Source organism: Zonotrichia albicollis, chromosome Z (genome assembly GCF_047830755.1).
Source record: "Zonotrichia albicollis isolate bZonAlb1 chromosome Z, bZonAlb1.hap1, whole genome shotgun sequence".
Lineage (NCBI taxonomy): Eukaryota > Metazoa > Chordata > Aves > Passeriformes > Passerellidae > Zonotrichia > Zonotrichia albicollis.
The window spans coordinates 15,466,862-15,491,181 of NC_133860.1; the positions used below are offsets into that span (position 1 = coordinate 15,466,862).

Here is a 24,320-nt window from a genome sequence, read left to right on the forward strand (position 1 = left end):
AGCACAAACCCAGGAGCTCCCTGGCACAGGCTAAGAGCAGTGCTTGTGACGTGCCAGCAGGCAGAAAGTTTCCGTCACAACCCTGAAGGATGGCAGCACTAACAGCAATGCTGCCACCAGAGAAGGGTTCCTGCACAGTCTGGCAGACCAGGCATCTCACCATCAGGAGAGGGACAGACGTGTGAGCTGGGGACTACCTCCAGCACTGTAGCAGAGGTGGCAATCCCAGGGAGAAGCTAACAAGATGCTAGAGGAGCAAACTGTGCCTGAAGGGAAAAATGACCACTGGCCATGGCTCTGGCACTATCCCGAAATTCAGGCTGGGGAGGAAGGTGCTGACACTTGGTGAAAACAAGAGAAAAAGAAGGAGAGGGAGGGGGAATGGATTCAGAGGGAGGGAGCTTCCTTGCCCCACTGCAAGGGCAAGTGCTGCTCTCGAGGGTCCTCAGGAGGCCTCCTGCCATGCCAGATTTATGCAGCTGCAGAGCCTTGTTCAGTGTTAGCCCCTGCTAGGAATGGAGAGGAAGCCCGAGCACAGAGAAGAAGGATGGGGCAAGAGGTATTGCCCATGTCACAAGTGCAATCTCCTAGAAACCACCAGACAGATCTTTTACAGAGACCCAACACCTCCTACAGTGCACCTTACAGAGCACAATACCTCCTTGTGCCCACAGCACCATGTCCCTGAGGTGCTGCTGCTCCCTCCCATCCCTCGGGAGGTGGCACTGACAGGGTGCAGAAGCCCCCAGGAACAGAGCAGCCCTCTCTGCAGCGCATCTTGCTGGGGCTCCAAGCTGCAGCAACCTCCTCAAGGGCTGAGCTCTGCCCAGCAACATGCAGTGCCTCCCCAGCCCCAGCCTCAGACTCGGTGCCGCAGGGACTGAGCCCTTCCGCTCGGCCAAGTCGGGATAACACAATGAAACCTCTCCTGGGAGCCCGGGGGAGCCGGAGCAGAGCTCCCAGCGTAGGGACTTACCCCTTCCCTCTGGTGTCCCTCGTCCTGGCACAGATCACCTCGGCACACCTTTCCCAGGTGCCTGGCTTGCACACGGCGATGCTGACAATAGCCTGCGGCTGGGAAGGGGGGTTTACAGGGTCTGCAGGCAGATCCCACTATGCGACAGCCACCTGTGTAAAGCTTTCCCCCACGTCCAACCCCCTCCCCGCCAGCCTCCCCTCCACGCACGGCTGCCCCTCTTCCCAGGAAAGCGCAGTCAAAGAATGAAAAGCAGCTTAAAATCCGGCAGGACAATCGGGCAGCTCTCCAAGGCCGGCAGCACCCCCTGCCCACCCAGCCCAGCAGGTTCAAACCTCTGCGATACAGCCCACGGCCGCCCAGCTCCAGTGCTCGACCGGGAGCCCAGGAAACCTGCAGCAGGCAGGGCAGGGAAATCCCATGCAGCAGCCGCTTACGGGGAGGACAGCCCAGGTTGAGGACAGACCTTTGTCTCTGCCTGCCTGTCTCGCTCGCTCGCTGCCGGAGGAGGAAGAGGGGGGCGGTGGGGGACAGCGAGCAAAGATAACACCCCTAGGAGGGATGTCACAGCCACGTTAATCACTTGGAATTCCAGCCAGCGCGCCGCAAATATGGGCAGCAAATGGAGATGCTCAAAGCTCTAAAATAATTGGATCCTTTCACAAGAGCCGAGCCCAGAATCCAGCACAGGAATTCAGTCCCCGCTGGAAGTCGAGAGATCAAATACATGGAGAGGCAGGCGCAGCACAAGGCAATCCTCAGCCACAGCTGTATCCAGCTCCATAGCCTTTGGCGCTGCTTTAATCTCAGGTGCCTTCCCAGCGGGAGCGAGGGAGGACCACAGCGGAGAGCCCGAGTGCCCAGCTGAGGACCGGCCCCTTCCCATACAACTTACTCGACTTGTGGCAAGGTGCAGAAGCGCTGTCAATGCAAAAGAGGGTTTTGTGAGGGAGACCAGCTGCCTCGAAGCCTTGCTCGACCGGAGGAACGGTCCATGGGATGGAGACCTCTGAAGCTGCTGTTTGGCCTCCGCTGCCCTGCAGGGGATTTGCCCGGCCCGGCAGGATTCCCAGCCCGCATCACATTCCCGGCGAGACGCACACGCGGCACATGTAGGCTCCTGCTCGGCGCCTCAACGGCAATGAAAAGGCACAGAGGCTTCTGCCAGAAAACAAAGAGGCAGCGGCAGAGCTGGGGGTGGGGAAAACTCTCCGCTGCCCAAGAGGATCCCTGCAGAGGCAGCAGGATGCTGCTAGGCTCCACCGCAGCTATTCACCCCCGTTAGCCCGAGGTGGCACCTACTTCTCTGACACAGGGAGTCGAGGGTGGGCAAGCCTCTATTCCCCTCCCCGAGGCAGCACCCGGGTGAGAAGTGCTGGAGGACACAAGCCAGGCCCAGGACAACAGCTGTCCACAAGCAGCAAATTTCTCTGTGCTGGCTCCACATCATAAAAAGCCATGCCTTTTCACCTCGGGGCGGCTGCTGCACAGGGGAGGGTGCAGCCAGCACTGCACCTGCAAGCCCTGGGGAGACCCATGGCATCGGACATGGGGCAGCATAGTGGCCTCAGCAGTCACCTTGAGGCAAGAAAGAATGTGAAAGCAAGCCCCTGGCTGCCCAGGCACTGGGACATGTCAGCCAGCTCCCTTCCAGACCTCCTGTCCCTCTTCAGGGGTGGCAGCCTGAGGAACAGGCCCAGGGGATCTCAGCCACTGATGACCCTGCAGACTGGCTGTTCCAGTCCAGAGCTTGGTGCCAGCTGAAACCAATGGAAAATTTTCCACCGTGTGATTACCCAGTCACATGCCTGTGCAGCCAGTCATAGAATGGCTTTGAGGAGGCAAGTGGATCTGGCCAAGGACAGGGACCAATTCTGGTCTGCACTGCATGATACCTGAGGGCTCTGGCCATGACCAAGGCACCAATGCACTGACACAGCTCAAGTTCAATAAGGATGTTTGTCAAAGGGACACATTCCACAGACCCAGTCTGGATGAGGCCCTCACCATTCTAAGTGATCTACACATTTTAGCACCAAGAGTTCTTTTCATCTGATTTCCCAAGAGGAGGAATAACACCCTGCAGTTGGTGTCTGCAGCAGAAGCCCTGCAAACTGTATACTAACCTCTTTAACTCAACTCCAGTGGTAAGACAATCACTTACAGAACTCCCCTCCTGCCAGCTCCCTGTCCTGGGCTGTGCACCATGGGAAGCGTGACCTAGGGGTGCAGCCTGAACAGCCCAGCCCCTTTTCCAGCACTATTAGCTGGGTAGAGAAACGAGAGCCTCTGACACAGAGTTCTGGTGGTAAGGTGATGTTTTGCAGTCTGGGAGAAGACAGCACAGAAATCAGCAGGTGATGGTAGCCCTGTTGCTCCCAGCTCTGCCATCTCCTCTCTTCTCCCTCTGTCACCACTGCATATATCTACACGCATACAAAGCTTCCTTACCAAGCCACCTCCTTCTGTATCCTGATGCCCCATAGCCATTCACACTGCCTAAACCCAGATGCACATGTGGTCCTCCCCCATGGCAGCTGGGCTCTGTATCCCCACAAGTGTGCTCCTGCTTATTCCCACCTCACCATCAGACCCTATCCTGTTTCCACGAACCCCCAAGCTAAGCCCCCAGCTCTCACCTGTGCTCTGTTGCCTCCTGACTGCTGCAGTTCACACCTTAACTTACCCCAGGCCCCTCCCATTCCGACTGTCACACACCCACAGCCCCACCAGCCCAAGGCTCCTTGCACACTCTCCCCTGATGAGTCCCTCACACCCGACAGACCCATAGCACCATCACCTTTCTGTACCTCCCCAAACAGTCACCAGGCACCTCATGGCAGTGGAGAAAGTCCCAGGGATGCTGAATTGCTCTGATCAGCTCCAGGTGTCAAAGCTACACGTTTGAAGAGGGAGTAGGCAAATGGCTTGCAGTGGGGAGGGCAGCAAGGATTGTGCAGTGCAGCATTTTCCCCGTGGGAACTGCCCCTTCCCAGCACAAGCCCTCTTGCAATACACTTCCCTTTACTGTAAGAGCCCTCCAAGGGAGGTGCTTGAGCACAGGCACTCGGGCCTCCTGCTTGGTTACCAAGCTGCAGCCTGCAGATAAGGCTGCAGCAGCTGTGGGGACATTCAGCATCTTTTCCACTCCCTGTACTAGACATGTACGTGGCACAGGGGGAGGAGATACCACACACACACACACACACACACACACACACGGCTGTGCACACACACCCAACTCATTTCCAGCTGTAATTTAGAAAGGCTCAAGTCTAGCCCAGGCCAGAGTGATGACATGTGCTGGACAGGTATTTGGGCCACAAGGGTGAGGCTTTGTCCATCTTTGATTTTAAGAAGATTGACACAATCAGGGTTACTGCAGGGAAGGAGTATTTTCACCATGAATTGAATGTCCTGCACTTTGTCATAGGAAAGGAAAACCTCTCTTTCCTGTAGGACTGAAGGTGAAACGCCCTGATGGACTTAGGAAAAGGGTGTCATATAAACATTCACAATGTTGCCCATAATGAAGACAGCGTGAGCAGAAGGCCCTAAGAAGGAAAACATGGGGGTAAGAGAGACTGTAGATGTATCCATTTGAGGGGCAGCAGGAGACACGATCCAGCTCCTATTACAGCCCATGAAACTGCAAACCTCCTGGTCCACAAGACTGATCCACCCCTGGGGCCCCACAGACAGCAGAGGCAGCTAAGTCAAAAACATCTTCACCCTGGTGGTTGATCCATGCCCTGAGGACACAGACGTCCCTCTAGACCTGACCCTCCTAGGGAGACAAAGCCTTGAGAGACCTAAGAGTTCTCCATGGCCTACCAGAAACCAGCTCATCTCCTGCCACACAGTACTTGCTCCTAAAGCTGGGAACAGACCTCAGGGATCTCTTGGCCCAAACCACTAGACCCTGCTGTTCCTGATGTGCAGGAGGGTACTGTAACACGGATATCCAAGTAAAGCCAGCATGCCCAGAGCAGTATTGAGTTATGTGTGGACTGCCAAGGAAGGCAGAGTGCACAGGGCGATGGCAGCCCAGTGTCAACAAGCCCAAGGGAAAGGCTGAAAGGAGCAACTTCAGAAGGGATCTGGGGACTAACATGGTTTTAGAAAATGTTCTAGACCTTGAAAACTCACATGAAGGGAGCCCAAACTTCCACCCAGCCTCTGCCAGATGAGAAAGCAGATGTAGCTACTGCTGCAGGTCAGCTTAACCCAGGCACCAAGGCTAAGGCAGACCCCTTTGTTCTGGTTCATTACTCTTGCAGACAGGATGGGTCAAACACTGTAAACACCCTCTGAACACTTACACACCAGACATGGGCTTCTGCAGCATCAGACACCAGGTCAAAGCTCAGAGACACAATAAATCACAGAGCAAAGTTGTTCCTGAAGACAAGGCTCATAAGACTGCCAGCAGCCAGCCTTGCAAAAGGACAGGATCAGGAAAAGAGCAGCCATGAGAATAAAAGGCTGGCAAAGAAACAGAAAATACTGGGAGCAAATAATTCTTTCCAGACGATCCTTTGGGCTCATCTCAGCATCCATCTGCTGAGGATGGTCAAGCAGCTGCAACCTTTAAAAAAGCTACCAAGTGACTTCCTTTCCAATCACCACTATCTCTGGGACAGGCACCATGGGGAAGATAAACTTTCCATCTGGAGGGCTGGAGGCCAGAATCCTCATGAGTCTTCCAAAAACACCAGCACCCCCCTATGTGGAAAGTCTGGTTCAAGCATGGCTTAAAGAAAGAGGCCATGAAGGTATTCACCTAAGGGAAAAATAAAAGGCCACTGTAAAGCAGCAGTTCCCAGGCTTGATTCTGTAAATAATTAAGGTTCTCAGCCACCTTTTATATGAACAACAAGATTCTTAGACCGTTTTCTCAAAAACAGACAAATATTCTGTCCTTGGCTGCTCTGGGAACAGATGGCCATTCTGAGAACAGATATAAAGGTTTTGAGAACTTTTCATATCATGGTGAGAACACTGATCTTAGTTTCAATAAACAAACTTCAGGTATTGTAAACAAAAGGAGGAGCTGAAGTTTTCTCTACAGCCTATTGAGAGCTCAGGTTTTGCAATATGCATGAAGTGAATTAACACTGTTGTAAAAGGTGCCTGGTTTGATCAATAAATCGGAGTTGATGCTCATCAATTGGATGGTCGTCTCCCTTCACTTCAATACCCCTACACATCACAGCTCTGTGCTTCCAGCAGAACAAGGAGGATGCTTTGCATCCTGTGCTTCACTGCCCACTGGCTTCTTGTGCTCATGTGGGAAGGAAATAATGCAGACTTAGAGAGAGATGGGTGCTCCAGCTAAGAGAAGCAGGGACAAGTGAATGAGCTGAGGATGAGGCAGTGCCTCCATCTCCCATCACTGCTAATACCACACAGATGAGTCCAAGTGAGAAGAGGACAGACAGAACAAGACCCTGAGCCCTCCGCGTACCTCCAAGCTGGTCAATCCAATAGTCCATGAGCTATGACATTGCCAAGCAACCTGAGAACTGCAGAACTGAGAAACAACAGTGGGGAGAGACCTCAGAGAGTTTGGGTCCAATCGTGTTAACAGCAGGGCCAAGTTCAAGCAAACTGCTTGGGGTTTGCCCATGCCAGGGGCTGAAAGTCACCAAGTGTGGAAACTGCCTCCCTTCTCTGGGCCCTACTCCAGAGCCAACTCCCTTGCAGGGAAATATTTTTCCTAATATCTAATTAGAATTTTCCTGGTGTGAAACTGCTTCTCATCCTGCCCCTGGGCACTTCCCAAGAGAGCCAAGCTGCAAACCCACAGCTTGCAGCAGCAGGAAGAGTTCCCTTCACTGCCTGCCCTCCTCCAGGCTGCACAAGCCCACCACTCTCAGCCTCTGCCCACTGCACCCACTGCACACAAGAAGCCAGAGCTCCAGCTCATTTCTGCAGAGTGCTGGAGCCTGCTGGGCTCCATCCTGCTCAGCCAAGGGTGCCAGCAGGGAGGGTGGGAGGTACCTGCACTTGCCTACCTTGGGGATGGTGAGAAAAGAGACTCATCTCTGCCTGAGATCAGCAGAAGCTGCTTGTGTTCAAGTACCTGATCCTTGCTCTGGTTGGTAGCAATACCAGTGCCTGCTGCAACACACCTACATTATTCCAAGACCGAATTCCCAAGTACCAGCTCCAAGAAGTTTGGTCCCAGACACAGTGAGCTTTGGTTGTGCTGCTGTAGCACTGATACCAAGGCTGCCTTCACCATGCCCATGAGGGACCTGTCGGCAGGAGTGATGAGCAGGACAATTAGGAGGCCAACTCAGCAGAGACCAGCTGTGCTAGATGGAAACCCAGCAGTCCAGAGCAGGTCCCTTGATAAGATAAGCAGCCATCTGCAGACCTGGCAATACCCTCAAGGGTCTGCAGCAGAGCCCAGGCCACACAGTGGGTTTTGGAGCCAACAACCACCCATGTCCACAAATCTCCAGTGTATTATCTGCCTTCCAGCCCTTCCTCCATGCTGTCTTCACTCAATCCAGAGCTATTTGTTTATCATTCTCTGCCCCAACAAGTATCATTCATTTTGCCATACTGCATCTGCTCTCTCAGATCTGATTTGGTGGGCAGGATCTGACCAGTACCAAGACGTGCTCAGCTTGCCTAGGGCTGGCTGGACACCCCACTGCCTGCATGAGGATGAAGATTCACTGGAGGCAGGCATACCTGGTGCCTGCACTCCCTTGCAGTGCTCCTCTTTGAGAAAGACTCAGCACCAAAGATGCCCCAAGCCTTTCCAGGACAGCAGTGTACCCACAGCTGGAGTTCAGCATGTAGCTAAGATCCTGGCCTGCTCCCAAGGCACAGAAATTGCCTTTGCTTGCTAAGCCCTGTGGCTTTCCCAGCTCTCCTCTGGCAAGCTCAGCCCATCTCCCAGGCACTCAGCATGAGCTGCCATACCCTTGGGCTCCCTTAAAGCCCTGTCCTGCACAAGCACCTGCCTTCTGCTTCCCACTGACTCATTCCCCTGTGATTCACCCCCTCCTGACTAACCCATCTCTGTCACAGCCCCATGCACGAAGGGAGTGTGTGTGTGTGTATGCAAAATGGGCAATTTTGGACACACACACAGACTCTGCAAGGCAGCAAACTGGTCAGGGAGCCTGGCCTGGCCATGCCAGAACCCTCACCCCCACAGCACCCAAGAGAGGCAGGGGTGACACCACTGGCTCAAGTCCATTGTGGGGAGAAGGGGCAGAGGCAGGCTGGGAGTGCTGCCAAGATAAGGAGCAATGCTAGGGGAGGCCTTCCTCCAGGCTCTGAGGCTGCCTTCCAGGCAAACCCATTCCCTTTATCAGCCCAACCCTGCTGGCTGTGGGAGGGTTACCCAGCACTGCCACAGCTCAGATCCACAGGCAAGATGTCTGCCAGCTAAGCTGCCTTTGGGTACACCCAAGCATGCTCCTCCAGGCTGTGCCTCTTCCTGGTTTTACTCTCCAAGGTAGCCAGATTCCTGGGAGACATAAAATTATTTCTTCTAAGCATGGCTACAGTCAGCTGTGCTAATGCTGCTGTGCACGCAGGGCCCAGCAGGCTTGGCCAGTTCCTGAGTGTGGGCAGTGCAAGTCACGCACATGGTCTGGGTACACACAGATCCTCTGCAGGCTGCTGCTCAATTGGCAATTCCCTGATGCTTGGGGCTGAGGCTCAAGCAGGCTTTGCCCCACATCCTTTCCCTCCCCTCTTTTCCACATCCTGCCCTGTTCCTGAGCCACACACACTGCTTCTACCTGCTAAGCCCTTCCAAGGGCTGTCCACGTAACCTCAGTCTCCTCAGAGGGACCAGAGCAGACAGAGGTGACAAGAGGAAGATGGCACTGTGCAGCTGTGCCAAGCCCAGCGAGAGCTGTGGCACACCCAGGGGCTCTGCACCTCCATCTGTGTCTGAGCACAGGAGAGCTGTGCTGTGAGCTTAAGATGCTGCTCCATGCAGCACAGCCGGTCACAGACCTGCACCCCTGCCTGTCGGAGCTAGAGGATCCATCTCCTATCGGCTACAACAGAAAATTACTGGCATCACACAGTCTCTTCTCTCACTCTTTCCTCTCCACATCACATGGGTCACAGTCATGCACAGACAAGGGACTCTGGTCCTTCCTCCCAGGATCCCTTGGCCATCTGTAGCATTTTGCCTGCAGCTACACACAGGATACTTGGGGCAAGGTATACTGCAAAAGAACAAGTCAATCAAGCATTATGTCTTCAACAGGTTCATGAAGCCCCAGCTTAGATAGAAAGCCCTGACACCCAGGAGTTAAGGCCAAAGTAAATTATACTTTGGCCAGGGAGCCAGGGACAACACTTTGGGCTGGAATGTCACATATTAATAGGCACAAAGAATGATTTTCTGCCAAAGCTCAGGATTGTAGGCCAGAACTGCTGCTTCTCCCTGGACTTCTAAATTTTTGATCCTCACTATGTATACACAGAGCCTCTTTTCTCAGGACAACAAAATACAAGTTTTTGCCCCATGGCATCCTTATGGGCTCCAGCAGCTTCCTCTGCACAGCACCCCTTCTCTCATCAGGATGCTGCAGTACTTCAGGTCCCTTCTAGGGAAGCAGGAGGAAGATCCATAGTGCTCAGCACGTGTCAGCAGAGCCAACACCATGGCCACAGTGTCACTGAGGCCACAGCAACTGGGCAAGCTCCTGAACTGAACTCAGCAGCCACCAGCAGGATGGACCTGGCAATTTAAATGCACATGCTTAAATCAGCCTACCACCACTGAAAAGGTGGGCTTGTCTACAAACTCTGGGAGCCCCTGAGAGAGCAGTAACAAACCTGTGGGAGCTCTTGGGCATGGTCAGCTCCCTAACATGGTCCCCAAGCACAGAGGAAGCTGAGGGACTGCCCTACATCCAGTTAAGCAGCTGGGGACTGATCCAATTTGAGCCAGACTGACTGACTTTTGAGCCAGACTTTCCTGCCACACCCTTCTTTGTGACTAACAGAGGGATAACATCCCATCTGCAACACTCCTCTCCAGCTGGGATGGGAGAAGGAGCAGAGCAGAGGCAGCCAAGCTCTTCTTGATTCTGACATCTTTCCCACACCAAGGGGAACTCTTGCAAGTGCCTCATGTTCCCCTTCTGCTGTCCAGGTGGCTGAAGAGAGTGGCAGAGCGTTCACCTTAAATACAGTGAGAAGACTCTGCTGTCTTCAAACAGCGCATTCCAGGTCAGCAACCTGGAACTACCAGCAGAGAGGAGCTCAGTTATCCACCTTATGTTTGTTTTTGGCAAGCTTCTGTAGCACAGGTGATGCCAAAGGACAGGGTGAGAAGAGAGGATTTGGAGCAACAATAGGTGAAGGAATTCAAGCCTTCTCAAAGTCAATCCAAAGCAGCAAGTCATCCATGAACTTGATGCTTCTGCTGAAACAGTTCCTGGTTAATGAGATAGACAACAGAGAATGACCCCAATAATAGGCTGGTTACCAAGCTGAGCAGATGTTTGGGTTTCTGACAGCACAAAACAAGTCCTCCTTCTCGTGCAGCTCTGTGCTCCCACAGTCTTGCCCTTCTAGTGCTTGAAAAAGTAGAGAATCCTCTGGGCTGCTAACTTAGGTGGTGGCTGCAGAGACCCTCATTGGATACTAACTGGGATCAGCTTTCATCTCCCAGACAGAACCTAAACAGTCCTTGCTCCAAAAGATCACATCTGAGGTCAGCTGATCCAACATAAAGATCAGAAATGGAATTACTTTAAATAAAATCAGATGGGGGAGCACACCTGTGCCAATGGATGGACCTGAATGGCCAAATGCCTGATAAGCTGGTACTTAAAACCTGAAAGTTTTAAGGACTAGACCACTAAACCACATTTTTCCGTATGTCTTAGATGGACTAGCTGGATGGCTCATCCCATCTAAAGCTCAAGATGGAAACTACCTGTGTCCTCAAGATGGAAACTACCTGTGTCCTCTCTTCATCTTGCTGCAGGAAGGGAAGCAGACATTTCTGCCATCCTTCTTTTCCCTATCTCCTTTTGCTGGACCCTCTGCTGCTGTGCCCCATGGGACATCCTGAGCAGACAACATTAAGAAGAAGGGCTTGGAAACCAGCTAGAATTGGGCTTTCCTCCTCAGCTCCACATGAAAAATCCAGGTCTAGTTCAGGTGGTAAGAAGCTTCCTCTTCTGTTGAGGCAAAATGTCCCTGTAGGCACCAGAGTCGCTCCTCTTCCTCATTTTGGAAAGATCCACCCTTACAGGCACTGCCTTTTACCCTCTGCTGCCTTCACCAGCTCTGAGCAGGCTGGAGAGGCCTGCCCAAGTTCTGGATACACCAAAGGGCTGCTTATTCAGGTGTCATGTGTGGGGCAGCTGTAAATGCAATAAGGGGGAGGGAAGGAGGTGGAGCAAAACAAACCACCCAAAAATCTCAGGGAGAAGGTACCCAGCCTTGTGTTCAGACATTATTTACCCCAGGATACAGTTCCAGTTTTCACCTGGTCTTAAAGCTCTCCACTAAGTTGCTCTCACTCACTTTCACAATTTCTTTTCTCTCTGCCCCACTTCCAGCAGGGAGCTCAAAGGCTGCTGCCTCCCAGCAAAAGGGTCTCCATGACCTTTGTAATTCAACACACTGGGAAAGGCTCAATCAATTCCCTCTATTCCTAGGCCAGCACAGACCTTAAAAGCCCTCTTTGTTCCTGTTACAAACCCTATCCCACAACCATGGCTTAACCCTTAGAGCACTGCCTCAAATGAAGAGAGTTTCACAGAAGCAAGGTGGATTGCAGCATCCAGGGGAAGCTGGCCCTACCCTCCACTTACAAAAGAGCTGTACTGAAAATCTGCTGGTGGCTCGAAGGAAGCACCAGATACACACAACAGGGTGGGAGGGATGCCTCTGGCCATGCTCATCATCATTACAAACTACTGTGCTTCACACTGCTGCAACAACACAGGCAGGTTTTGGGCTTACACTTCTTTATAGTCACATGGTTTTGCTCTGCCTGCCCTCAGTTCAGCAGATTTACTACAAAACATGCACCACGCATGCAGATTTGGGGTTACACAGAGAAATAGGGATGAGGAAGAAACAGCTGGGATTGGGCACCTCCATTGTCAGTCTTCCAAGGACTCCTCTGTCCCCAGGTAGAACCACTGCTCCATGACCAGGAGCAAATCAGAGCCAGCAAGGGATGCCAGGCTGTTACTACACAGCCTGCACACAGATTCTTGCCTTGTCTGAGACAAGCTCAGACCCACATCCAGACCAGCAGCCCAAAGTCACAAGCTAGGGAAGCAGTACTATGGGACTGTGCATAATTATACACCCTGGACATAGGAATGCAGAGGACATGGAAGGTACAGCCACGTCTCACTTCCTAGCACAATCCCTGGCACAGGAAAAGGCAGGATGGAGTAAGGGCTGCCAAAATCGCCAGCTCCGCAGCTGGAACAGAGTTCCCAAGCACATCCTGAAACACCAGTTCCATGGCAGACAGAACCAGCTTGTACCACTGCACCCCAAAATACCACCCCAGCAGACAGGATGGGGTAGGGCCACCTTGCAGCACCCTAAAATGCCATTTCCTCTCAGCTGCTCTAACTTCCCCTCTGCCCCTTTCTGGTCCTGCTCCACCACCTTCCTTCTCCCCAGGCTTCAGGGAAACTGAGTCACAGCATGCTGACCCTGCCCTGAGGAAGGAGATGGGTGGGCAGCCCCCAGCCCCTGGCACAGCATGGGGAGTGGAGCAAGAGTGGTACCAAGACCTCTGAGAACCCCAGTGATGGGGAGGGATTAAAAAGTACCCACATGTTCTACATCAAGCAGTTTTCCCAATTGTCAATCTCCTCTGTTCGCACCTCTCCTAAAGCAGAAGTTGGCCCCAATCTGCTGCTGGCCATACACACTGCACCCAGCTCTCTGGGCTACACAACCTGACCCATGTGCTCTCTGCCACCAGAGGAGACTAGCATATGCAGTAACTTAGCATAGCCCAGAAAAAAAAAAGAAAAAAAAAAGAAAGAAAAAAAAGAGAGCCAGATATAGTGTTATAAATCAGAAGAGTGCTGTAGGTCTCAAAAGGCTGGTAGAGCACTAGATACTTCATTGAGAACAAGTAATGGCATTCTCTACCTTAAAAGATTCATGTGTTTGAGTAAAGACTTGATACTCTGGTCCAGCTCTAGGAGTTGGTAGGCTTCCAGGTACTGACCTCAGGCTCTCTGTTTTTATCACACACCTACAGAAACCCTTTTGAGGGCCTGCTAACCAGTAAAGCTTCCCAGGACCAGGTCTACAGCAGTGTACACCCACAGCAGACCCTTTGAAATCCATGACTGGTGCAGTAACAAAGCACCACTCATCTATCTGCCTGGGAGACAGATTAGTTAAAGATTTGTTAATTCAGGCTCTGGGTCAGATATATCACGAATGTTATTAAAGTTATGGTTTCTTGAGTATGTTTCTCAAGACTGCAGTGAGGTCAAGAGCCCAATATTGCCCAGTTCAGCTGGGACAAAGAACGGGAAAACTGAACTCAAACTGCAAAAAATGCACAGCTATTACACACTGCTCATCTGTAAGTCTCCTGGCATCTTTTCTCAGGCTCCTGTCTTCTTGATTGCCTTGCTCCACCTTCCTGGGGACTCTCTGAAAACTGACCCTTTCACCCCTCCCTGGGGAAGTGGGTTAAGGTGGTATTTGCTGTTATTGTCATGCAAAGCATAACATTATTGCAATACCCTTGCCTAGCTCTATCTCCCAGGACAACATAATACTAGATGAAATTCATTATCCCCTATCACTTTATGGTACTATCTTTTAATTTCTCTGTTAACACACATCAGAGACGTATCGAGTTTCAGGCCAGCTCACTCCAAAGGAAATTCTCTTTTGCCTTACAGGGATTTACAAAAATGATTCCTCTTCAGTACCAAAAAAACCCCCAAACCACCATCAAAAAGTAATTAAAAAACCTCAACCCACAAAACAAAACAAAAAAAAAAAAGAAAAAAAAAGAAAAAAAAAAGAAAACCTACACTCCAAAAATAGCACTTGAAGGTTCACTTAAGGACAGAATTTGCCTTTTCTCTCCAGACCACCACTTTGGTCAGACCTTTCCCAGGCTCTGGAGGGCAGCATTCTCACTGCTGCTCAAACAGCTTCATCAGCAATGTTTGGAGTCCTGTAGCGAGGAAGCTTTTAGGGTCACATGCCTGTTCCTTCCCAAAAGTGCCCAGTACACCAACACAGGAATTTCCTGGTAAACTGTTCCTCATTGCTTCCAGCCTCTGCTACAAGGGTGGCCTCTGATAGCAGCCTTCCTCCGGAAACATCACTGCCTTTTGCTCAGTTACTCCAACACTGTCATATTGTGGGGAAACAGAATTAAACAGCTGAAAACTGTAATAAATCATTCCTACTGAGCTGCCAGGGAAATTGCTGCACAGAAGAAAGAGAAGAGCTGTAAGTCTGTTTCCTCAACAAATCTAAGCCACAAAACAGCCTTTGGTTACAAGGAACAGGCACAGCTGCAAGAGGAGCACTTTCAGGGTGGCAGATTAATGCCACCAGTTTTTCTGTTCTCTCTCTCCATATTTATTACATGGCCAGAACAGATCATTGCAAATACCTTAAGATCCCAGACTGTCAGCCTAGGAAAGAGGCTGGCCGACCCAGATGAAAACCCTGAGAATATTCTAGTTCCTCAAAAACAGCTTATATTTTTAGCTTTTGCTGCTGTTAAAAGATGAATTGAAAACAAAGCTCAGACTCCCTACTTGATGCCATAACTGCTTTATTTTGCTGGCAGCCACAGCAGAGAGGATCTTGAGAATTACGCCCTTTGTCCACTGCTGGCCCAGCTATGCTAATCTCATCAGCAATGCAAACGCTGGTATAGAAAGGGCTGAGTGGCAGTGCTGGCCTGACAGCTCCAGCAGCGCTGACTGGCAATAAGCAAACCCTGGTACGTGGCATCCAGGCATTTTCTCCCAGCCTGAGTGGAGCTAAGGGTTGGCTCTTGCAAGCCATTCTTCATGAATCTTCCAGAAAATCTGTGCAGCACAGCTGGACACACAGCCACCCTCTCACAATTTAGGGAATGCAGGCAGAAACACCCACAGGGTCGAAATTTCCACTTGATCTCACTGATCTACCACCTCTCTGCTGAAATCCCCACCACTCTTCCCACAGCAGCAGGATGCAGGTTGGTCCTGATGTCCCACAAGGCACTATCCAATTTTTCACAGTGACACTGCTCAGGATGGTGTCCCCACCTGATTACCAGTAGGCAGGCATATCCTGGACTTGCCACAGGCAATGGTAGAGGCAAAGCAAAGCAGCATGTAACCCACACAGTACTTTCCCAGCTTCAACACCATGGCTCAGCCAGGAGGAAATCTCTCTTGGCTGCTTCTCCCTAAATGTTTATTCCAGCACTGCCTATCTTAACTTCTCTCCAAACTGGCAGCTGAGTATATGACCCCACTACCTTTGGGCTTTTTTGGTACTTTGCGCTTCAAACCGTGTAGTATGAAGAGGTAAGACAGAAAAAGGGGGGCAGCACTTCAGTGATGACATGGCTGTAACTCATGGGGTCACAGTGCCCAAGAGATTGAGCCTTGGGCAGCGATCTTGGCAGGCAAGGTGTTTACAAATGATAAACGAGAAAACATCCTCTGGCCTAGAAAATGGCAATTCCCACCCCAACACACAGACATATGACACCAGGCCCCTCATCTGCTGGGCTCTGAAACACTCCATGATATTCCATAGCACATCTTGGGGCCTTGGTCCAGAGGAAAGATGAGACACCACTGGCTGGGAAAGTGGGGTCAATGGGAACTACAGTATGACCCAATGGACTTTTACCATGCTCTGCCACCACCGGCACCCATAATATCATGTAACACCAACTCTCACACCAGGTGCTGAAGGTCACATACATGGAAAGCAGTGCTCAAGCTGCTGACCCAAAACTGCCTTCAGTGTCAGGTACTACAGTCCCAGATTCTTCCATAGGAAGGAAGCTCCGGCCTTCAGTGCAGAGGCAAGCTGCTCTCCTCTGAAAGCAGAAGGAACCTGTTGGCAGTGAGAGGGAAGAAACAGACTGCTGTCCACCATGGGAAGCTTTCCCAGAGACTCCATGTTCCAGGTTCCACCTCCTTGTTTGCTTTCCCTTGGGAACACCAGGGTCTGGAGTCCAGGGAATATTGTGCAAACAAGTCTAGACGGTTCAGGAGTTTTAAGATGACTGAAACTGCAGAACTGGAGAGGAGTGGGCAGTCCATGCAGATCTTACAGTAATCCTACATTACAGAAGGAGACTAGGGCAGACTGGAAAGGGTGAAATGGTTTTCAGGGGCAATACATGAGGCCTTGTACCCTGGAAAGGAGGGGTCACAGCTCAGGCAAGGATTATGACATTTGTGCGTACAGGGCTATTTGAGTAGCTCACAGGCATCCTTTCCCATCCATTTTTGACTGAACACCCTGGTCCCAGACAGACTCTGGCCACAGGCACCAGAGCAGTGTGTGCCACCCCATGGCAAGCCCACACAACCAGCCTCCATACATCTCCAAGGGAATTGTTTCCCTCTCACTCTGGGCTGGGCACAGAGCTGTGGGCAGAGTGCTGTAGCTCACTGCCAGCAGTGACCTTTGAGAGGTGTAATGAGAGAGGTTTACAGCTCACACAGCCATCCATGTTGACACGAGCAAGCTGTGCTTGCCGCCAGCAGGTCCTTTTCCCTGGCTTACATCCAGGCCTTTAGGCATATCATGGATGACAGGTCAGGCCTCAGTCACACTCACATTATGGCCAGGCTGGAAATGGCTTCCTGAGCCATTCCCTCTGCTAGTGAGCGCATGATTGCCCCTTCACCAACAAGAGCCTGCTCTCTCAACAGTACCTGGTAAGGGGTCTACCCAAAGGCAGCTTCAAAAATGTTTAACTTTCTTTTGTCTGCCCCAGAGGACAGTCTCAGCCCATATCAGAGGGGTGACAAGAGTGTCTGCTCTCCCTGAGTACAGATACCCTGGAGCAAGGCAAACTGGCTGTGCAAGGTGGACACAACAGCACAGCACAGGGCCAGGCATCCTGGGAAGGTGCAGTCATGGCTGAAGCCACTTATGTTGATTAACTGAGGATAAGCAAGGGCAGCAGAATTACTTGCTTTCTACCATGGTACAGTGAGAGGGATCAAGAGACTGGTTTGTTCCTGGCTGGGCCTGCTCTGCAGCTCAGGGCTTCAAACAAACAGGTCTAAGTGGGAGCTGCCTGCCCACACCCCAGCAAGGGGCAAAAGAGGGGAGAAGATGGACAAAACACCCCTGACCACTCACCCCGAGGCTGCTGCCAGAGGAGAACAGCTCTAGATGCCAAATTATCAGGCAGGAGTCCAGGGGTGCCAAGCCCATGGCACAGCTGGGACTGGGCTGCACTGAGGGCTGTGGCACCTTCCACATTTGCTTGACTGCTTTCCTGCCTTATCAGTGACACTGCCAGTGGCAAGTCACCATAGCAATACCCTCCAGCATGCTCCCCTGTTTCTGTTCCCCCTTGCTTGTCCTCTCCCCACTGCCCCACACATGAAACACCCAAAAGCCTTAATATACTCCTAAAAGGCAGCACCTTCACCAAGGAGGGAAAGGGGGTACATGTGGAAGCCCAGTCCCACAAGCCCTCACCCCTGCCCACCTCAGGGGAAAGGACCCTACTCCAGATTCAGGTGCATTGCACCCCACCTTGTCTATTCTCAAGGCAAGGCACAGGAGAGCCACGCTGACAGATTTGTGGAATTGAGGCCTTTTTAACTGCATCTCCTTCGTGCTGTGGCAGGCAGGGGTGCTTCAACATCCTCACCTGTCCCACAGGGCCTGCTCCATGGGGGTGTCATGCAGCTCCTCTCCAGTCCAGCCCAACACAGCTGCCTGCAGGTCAGAAAGCCCCAGGAGCTCTTTCTACACTGCAGTAGCACCAGATCTAATGGAAATTTTGGTCTCAGACTCTTCTTGCTGCATCCTGGCAGGTATCTCCCAAGCCTCCGCTCTCCAGTTCCAGTTTCCACTTCAGGGAGGTCTGCACTGCTGCATCCAACCTCACTGTGGCTTGAATCAGAGACAGGATCCTGCTTTGTTTCTTGCCTTAAAAACTCTCCCCTACCATTGCTACATGCCACTAAACAGTTACCCAGCCTGGATGGTAAGCAGAGCCCTCCTCCCTTTCACCTCTCGCACACAGGCACAAGACAAAGACAAAGGACTCTCTTGAACCACACTCAGGAGTGATATCTGTCAATATCTTTCACCATGTAAATTCAACAACTTAGCAGACAAGCAAAAAAAATAAAACAAACCCAAACTTCTAAAAGCTCTGCTTCTCTCTCTGTTCTGCCCTTTCCCACAACCAGTTACATCACTTGAGGGTTATAGCCGAAGCAAGCAAAGCCTCGGTCCTGATCCAGGATGAGTCATGGAGCTCCGGAGGCCGTGCAACTTCCTCCTGATACCATCAACCATGCCTTACACAGCTAAAAATAAAGATGGGCCAAAACTGCAAAGCCACACATTGCCTCAACATGAAACTCAGCAATGCTCAGCACTGCTGAAAAATTACCTGAGCAGGTAGAAACCAAAAAGTGCAAGGAAGCCAAAAGTCTTGGGTGTACCAAGAAGGGAGAGGGCAGGAGGCCCCACCCTGTGCCACGCTGGAGGATGGTGGTGGCAGATGGCAAGCAGCCATCCAACCATGCAGAGATGGCCAGAACCAGGATCCCATCTCACTCAGCTGTGGGCTTTGGAGTATTTCCACACCTAGAGGTTGTGTGGAAGATTGTTTTCAGCAATGTAAGTTCCCATCTGAGACAACAGGAATCAACTGCTGCAAAAAGAAGGATGCACATTTCTGGCAGGAAAACATTGGGAAGCTGCAGACTGCTTCCCACCAGGCAACACATGGGCATCTGCAAACCAAGGTCCAAGGGATGTTCAGAGCTAAAGGTCAGAAAAAGGAGTCACAGATACAGCTGAGATGGGTTAGATATTGAGGTAAGTGAGGAATTCAGAGTTCTTCCTAATCCCCGGAACACTGTGCACAAGCAAAATCTTCACACATGAGGATACGTGATTCTCACACAGATCTTAGCAGGAAGCCGTAGGATTGCACACAAATAAGAGCTCAGAGGGACACCAGCAATGTTCAGAAACCTAAAATAGCCTCAGCAGATGATCCGCTGCTCCATTCTTGGGAGCAGCAAGAACTGAACAAGGATCCAGCTGTCCCAACAGTCCCATGAACGGGATCTTTGAATGCCCAACCTATTTTCAACAGAGATGGTTGGGCAAATAGGAGATTCCTTGCATAACTCCAGTGCCAATATCCACAAGGAACCCAGAGCTCCAGTTCTGAAGGAGGAAGCAGCATTTTCTTGTGGTTTTCAGTGGAAAGATGATCTAGTGCTACATCAGCTGGTCAGACTCTGGGGCAAAGGCAGCCTACACACACCAAGAGAAGGCTGGAGGATGTTAGGCTGACTGCTCTCTATTGAAGATATAAACTCCACTTTGCCCAGCAGTTAGGTATCCCAGCACAGGGTTCTATCCCATTCCCAAGAGAGGCACTGCAATTCTGTCCATGGATCTGCAAGTTGTGTCAGTTTCCAGACTACTACCAGCTGTACTAAATAGAACCAAAACTGGTAATTCAGCCCAAATATAAACTCACTGATATCACCTGGGTAAGGTGATATATGAACCAGAGAACAGCTTCATGCTGTGGCCAAGCAACAGGAAAAGCTGCTGCTTTACACATAAATGGGAGATTTGCTGTCCATTAAGATATTAAGCTAACAGGTTATCAAGGAGAGTGGGAGAAAACTGGATCCAATACTATGCCAGAGGGGTGTGAGGCACTGGCAGGGGAGGCTCAGAGAAGCTGTGGATGTCCCATTTCTGGCAGAGTTCAAGGACAGGTTGGATGGGGCCCTGAGCAACCTGGTCTCATGTATGGCTCCCCTGGCCCATGGCAGGAGGCTAGGGATGTGATCTTTATGGTCCCTTCCAAACCAAGCCTTTCTATGATTCGGTGGTGTGCTCTGAGAGCATGCTGTGAACTTAGCTGACTGGAATCTACAAGCAGCTCCAGCAAAACTGAGAGAAAACCTTTTCTCTCGTCTTTGTCATGCCTCTCATCACTAAGAGAGATATAAAATCCCACCATGGAACAGGTATTAGTGAATGCCACAGCCCAGCTGGATAAAGGGGCCACTCTGCTCTCACTGCATTGTGTGATTGGTAATCTGCAGCACAGGGCACTGGCATGAACAAAGGACTTCTTCCTTCCTTCCTTTCACCTTCACAGGTAAATCTATCCCTGCCTTACCCTCTGTGGGTACCACTTCAGCATCAGGCTGAAGGATGAGATGGCCTGAAGCCCAGTTTCCAGCTGCCTCTGGATTGCTCCCAGCTTCCCTGGCAGGCACTTAGAGGAAGAGCTGTAGAGCCTGGGCAGCTATGCATCCTAAACTAAATCTTCCTCATATAATCTCTCCTGGCCCAATCACACCTGAGCTCAGGGCTGAGAAAAGGGTTAATCTTGCCCTGCCAGAGGCACAGTCCTGATGAGGGCTCCCTTTCAGGTGAGAGCACACCATGCAGGTGGGGCAAGCACTGCTGGATTCTAGGCAGGCACACAAGCATCTAGGGACAGGGCAGGAAGCCCACAGCCATCTCAGGCTGCTCCAGGCTGGTTGCCTTGGACCAGGTAGTATTTCTTGCCAGTGGCAATACAAAAACTGCTGGTCCTCCTAAAATACTTCCTCTGAGCCTCACACATCAAAGCCAAGCTACAAAATCCTGGGAAAATGCAGGAAAAACTGAAATGCTGCTAATAGAGAACATGATTACATCTGCCACAAGCTCTGGGTAAAGTCTCAGGTGGGTTCAGGTGAAGGACAGCAGGGCCTGCAGCTGGGAAATGCCCCCAATTCAATCCTGCTGGCATGCAGAAGGATGAGTGCGGCCAACAGCACAGACTGCAAGTTCCCAAGAACACATAACCCTTGAGCTCCCAAAAACAGTGTGCAGGGTTCAACAGTCCTAGCAGCACTGGTTCCACAAATCCAGGTTCCCTTTGCCATGCTGACAGCCAGGTGGGATGCAGGAGCACTCAAAAAACTTTGGCTGTGGGAGAACCTCACCTGGGTGATCTCTACCTTACTGAGCTATCCCTGTGATCCAAGGGGAGAAGAGCACAGAGTTCCCTGTTTCTTCACACAGCCCTGATGAGACAAGGAAAATCAGTGATGTTTGAATGTTGCTAACCTCGGTGTAGGGCTGAAGCAGACAGAGAAGGCAGCTCTCAGCTGTCAGCCCTCGCAGTCTGGCCTTGAGGTTGCTTGTTCTGGCTGTCCTGGGTCACCTGGAAAGACAAGTCCACACGCACAGGTTCAGGTGGAACACTGGGTGGGCAGTAACTGCTCACCCAAGCTAAGTGAGTTAGTGGCCTGTGCACAGAAGCAAGAGACCCCAAACACCCCAGCAGCTCAAAGATCCCAGCACATCTTTTACCAGTGCTGAGGCTGCCCCTCCAGCTGCAGCCCTGACTCCCTCCTGGCTTCCACTACCCACAGTTCCCTGCACGACTCCAGGTGGGTGCACAGTTGGCCCTCCAGAGAGAGCTGCTAAGGTCACATCCACGATATCCCTGCCCAGATTTCAGTGGGAAATAAAGGCCTTTCTGTGCCTTTGACTTTGTTCTTGTCCACCCACACAGCTGTAGGTTTCTCCAGCACACAGGCTCTGCTGTACTCAAGTGGGTGCGCTGGCATATGGTTTATCTGCAAGAACAGGCGCTTGTGGTCCCCACAGGCCACGTGCGAAGCCACCCCATGGAGACACAGAGCCAGAGCAGGGAGGGACAAACTCCACTGCTGGAGAGACACCCCTCCCAACAACCCAAACAGACCAAGACAAATCCAACACCGCAGCGTTTCCCAGGCTACAGGGAAGGGAGAAAACGACAATTGCTTAATAGAAATCTCCGAGAAGCCTGCCAACACCATCACAAAGATGTTGTTTAAGTCTCCTCCCCAGGCTCCCAGTGCTTTAATTGCAGACCACTGGAGATCACACTTTGTGTGGGCTAGGTCCTCGTGCAGAGCAGGTCCTGAAAATCAGGACGGCATCAGGCTCCCCAGGATCAGGTCTGACCTTCCCCTGGCCGCAGGCATGATGGGCAAAAGCTGCTGTGAGGCAGTCCCTGCTCCCAGCTTGATCCCCGGGCAACCACCCTGCAGCAGCACCAGAGCACAGCCCAGCATGACCAGAACCGCTGTGCTGGGGAGCAGAGCACTGCAGGCAGGCAGTGCCCCAGAAACAAGCCTTCCCACCGTGGTGCAGGGAGGCAAGGCCACACCACCACACTGGGGCTTCAGCCCTTAAAACTGTCCTGAGGGCACCCAGAAAGTTTGTGCTTAATGACACCTGCACTGGCATCCCACGAGAAGGCCCACCGGGAAATGGTACCAGCTAGGCACAAGGGCTATTGGTCTGGAGAGCTTGTAAGCAGAACAAGCCCTAGTAAAAGCAGCATGTGTAGACATAAATATACATATATAGAAAACCCTCCACCAAGTCCCTCCTCTAGCACACTGTCTTTCAGAGAAGGCTCAAAAGGCGCTAAGCCTGAGCAGTGACAAGAATTGCTTTGGACATGGCTGAAGTACCGCCACCCACATACTGCAGCAGCACAGGAAGCGATGGCAATGTATCTGACAGGGATGGGTTGAAAACACTACCCAGGAAGAATGCAGTTACCCCAAATGGACTCAGGCCAGGAGATCTGGATTACCACCTCAGCTCTTGCATAAAGGGCTTTGCATCTTTGTTCACATCTAACAAGAATCTCAGCGTTGACATCACCCCTGGCCCAGGACATGGATTTGTTACTAAAAAGCACTTCCAGCTGAATCACTAACTTCCCATTTTGCAGCACACAGAACTCCTTTGAAGGTTTCCCATACAAGTATTGTTATACCATCATGCTGCTTGGCTGGGGGGTTGTCCAGGCCACAGGCAAGTATGACTGCAACTGCACTGGCCAGTCCTGAAAAGGCTCTCTGAAATGCAGAGCATGTGAGCCCAGCTGCTCTTCATTCAGGATTCACAACCAGCTGAAGATGCAGACGGAAACAGGGGGAAAACATGTTAATTGGCAGCTGGGTGTCCACTGGCCAAGCAAGGGAGACTGTGAAAGAGAGGAGCAAAGCCAAAGGGAGGATGAACAGAGACACTTCATTGTCAAAGAAAATAATTTTTAAAGCAGGCCTCAAACTTTGTGAGACCAAGTTCTCTGGAGGTAATATTCACCTGGCTCACTTGATCACAAGCAATTCAACATGAAATAACAAAGAACTGAGCTAGTCAGAAAATGAGCTCCAAGGAGCAGAGGTGCCAGGTACTGCAGACAGAAGCAAGGATCAGAAACATGGCAACATGGCATTACCAGGACACAGAGACCCACACAGTTCCCTGGAAGAAGGTGGTCCCTGGGAATTATGTGATGTGGAGAGATGCAAGGCAAAAGCCTCTCAGAGAAGACTCTCACAAAGTAACCTGCAACAATCTCACTAAGTAACCTGCAACAAACCATCTGCCAGCATACAAATATCTCCTTTCAGGATTTCTCCCATGCTGCCCTTCACATCTGTCCTGTTTCAAACCCGACTCATTAATTCCTCCAGCTACCAAAGCCTCTGATAATTTGATTACAGCTCCATTGACAGCATGCTGAGGACACCACTTTTCTAACCATATGGCTTCACTTTCTCCTTTCTTGTCTGTGGTCACATACCCATCAACAACAGGTTTTCTTGTTCTGCATCAGGAAGTGTCCTGGCCCCCAGGCACGGTGCATTTCCACACAGCACACAATGGTGCCAACCAGATCTAGCAGAGGACAAACATGGGCAGGCCCAGAGCAGTAAGAACACGTAAAGGACTTGGGAAGAGCCAAGAGTCTTTGACTTTGAAGACTCAGATCAATAATCATCCCCTTCAATCACTCTCAGACTCAAAGAGCAAAGTTTGGGTATCTCTGGCCTCTGGTACTCAGCACACTCATGCAGAAATGTGCCAGGGCAAGCAGCCTGTAGCAAACAACAAAGAGGAACACCAGGGGCAAAGATGTGCTCCTCTGCCTTCACAGATCCCTTGAACATAGGGAGGGAACTTCCTCCTCCTGCTCTGCATGCTCAGAGAGAGAAGAGAGCTGAGGGTAGAGAGGGTGAGAAAGCTCAGCACCAGCCAAGTGGGGGTGTAGGGGCTGCACCTTCATCCAATTTGGAGT

General features: G+C 51.4%; 1 protein-coding gene across 9 annotated transcripts in view; it reads right to left on the bottom strand.

Moving 5' to 3' along the window:
* Positions 1–24,320, bottom strand: part of ATOSB (atos homolog B) — a 39,763-nt gene that overhangs the window by 12,966 nt on the left and 2,477 nt on the right. The window contains exons 2-3 of one of the 9 annotated variants that reach the window (XM_026796258.2): positions 1,872–2,137; positions 977–1,074 (exon numbers count right to left, since the gene is read on the bottom strand). The exons of 3 other annotated variants lie outside the window; for them this stretch is intronic. The gene's annotated coding sequence lies outside the window, so the exon portion shown is untranslated. Of the gene's footprint in view, positions 1–976; positions 1,075–1,311; positions 1,793–1,871; positions 2,138–21,295; positions 21,393–24,320 lie in introns of those variants that run through there. 5 more of the 9 variants (XM_014270390.3, XM_026796259.2, XM_014270388.3 and 2 more) reach the window with 5 other exon arrangements.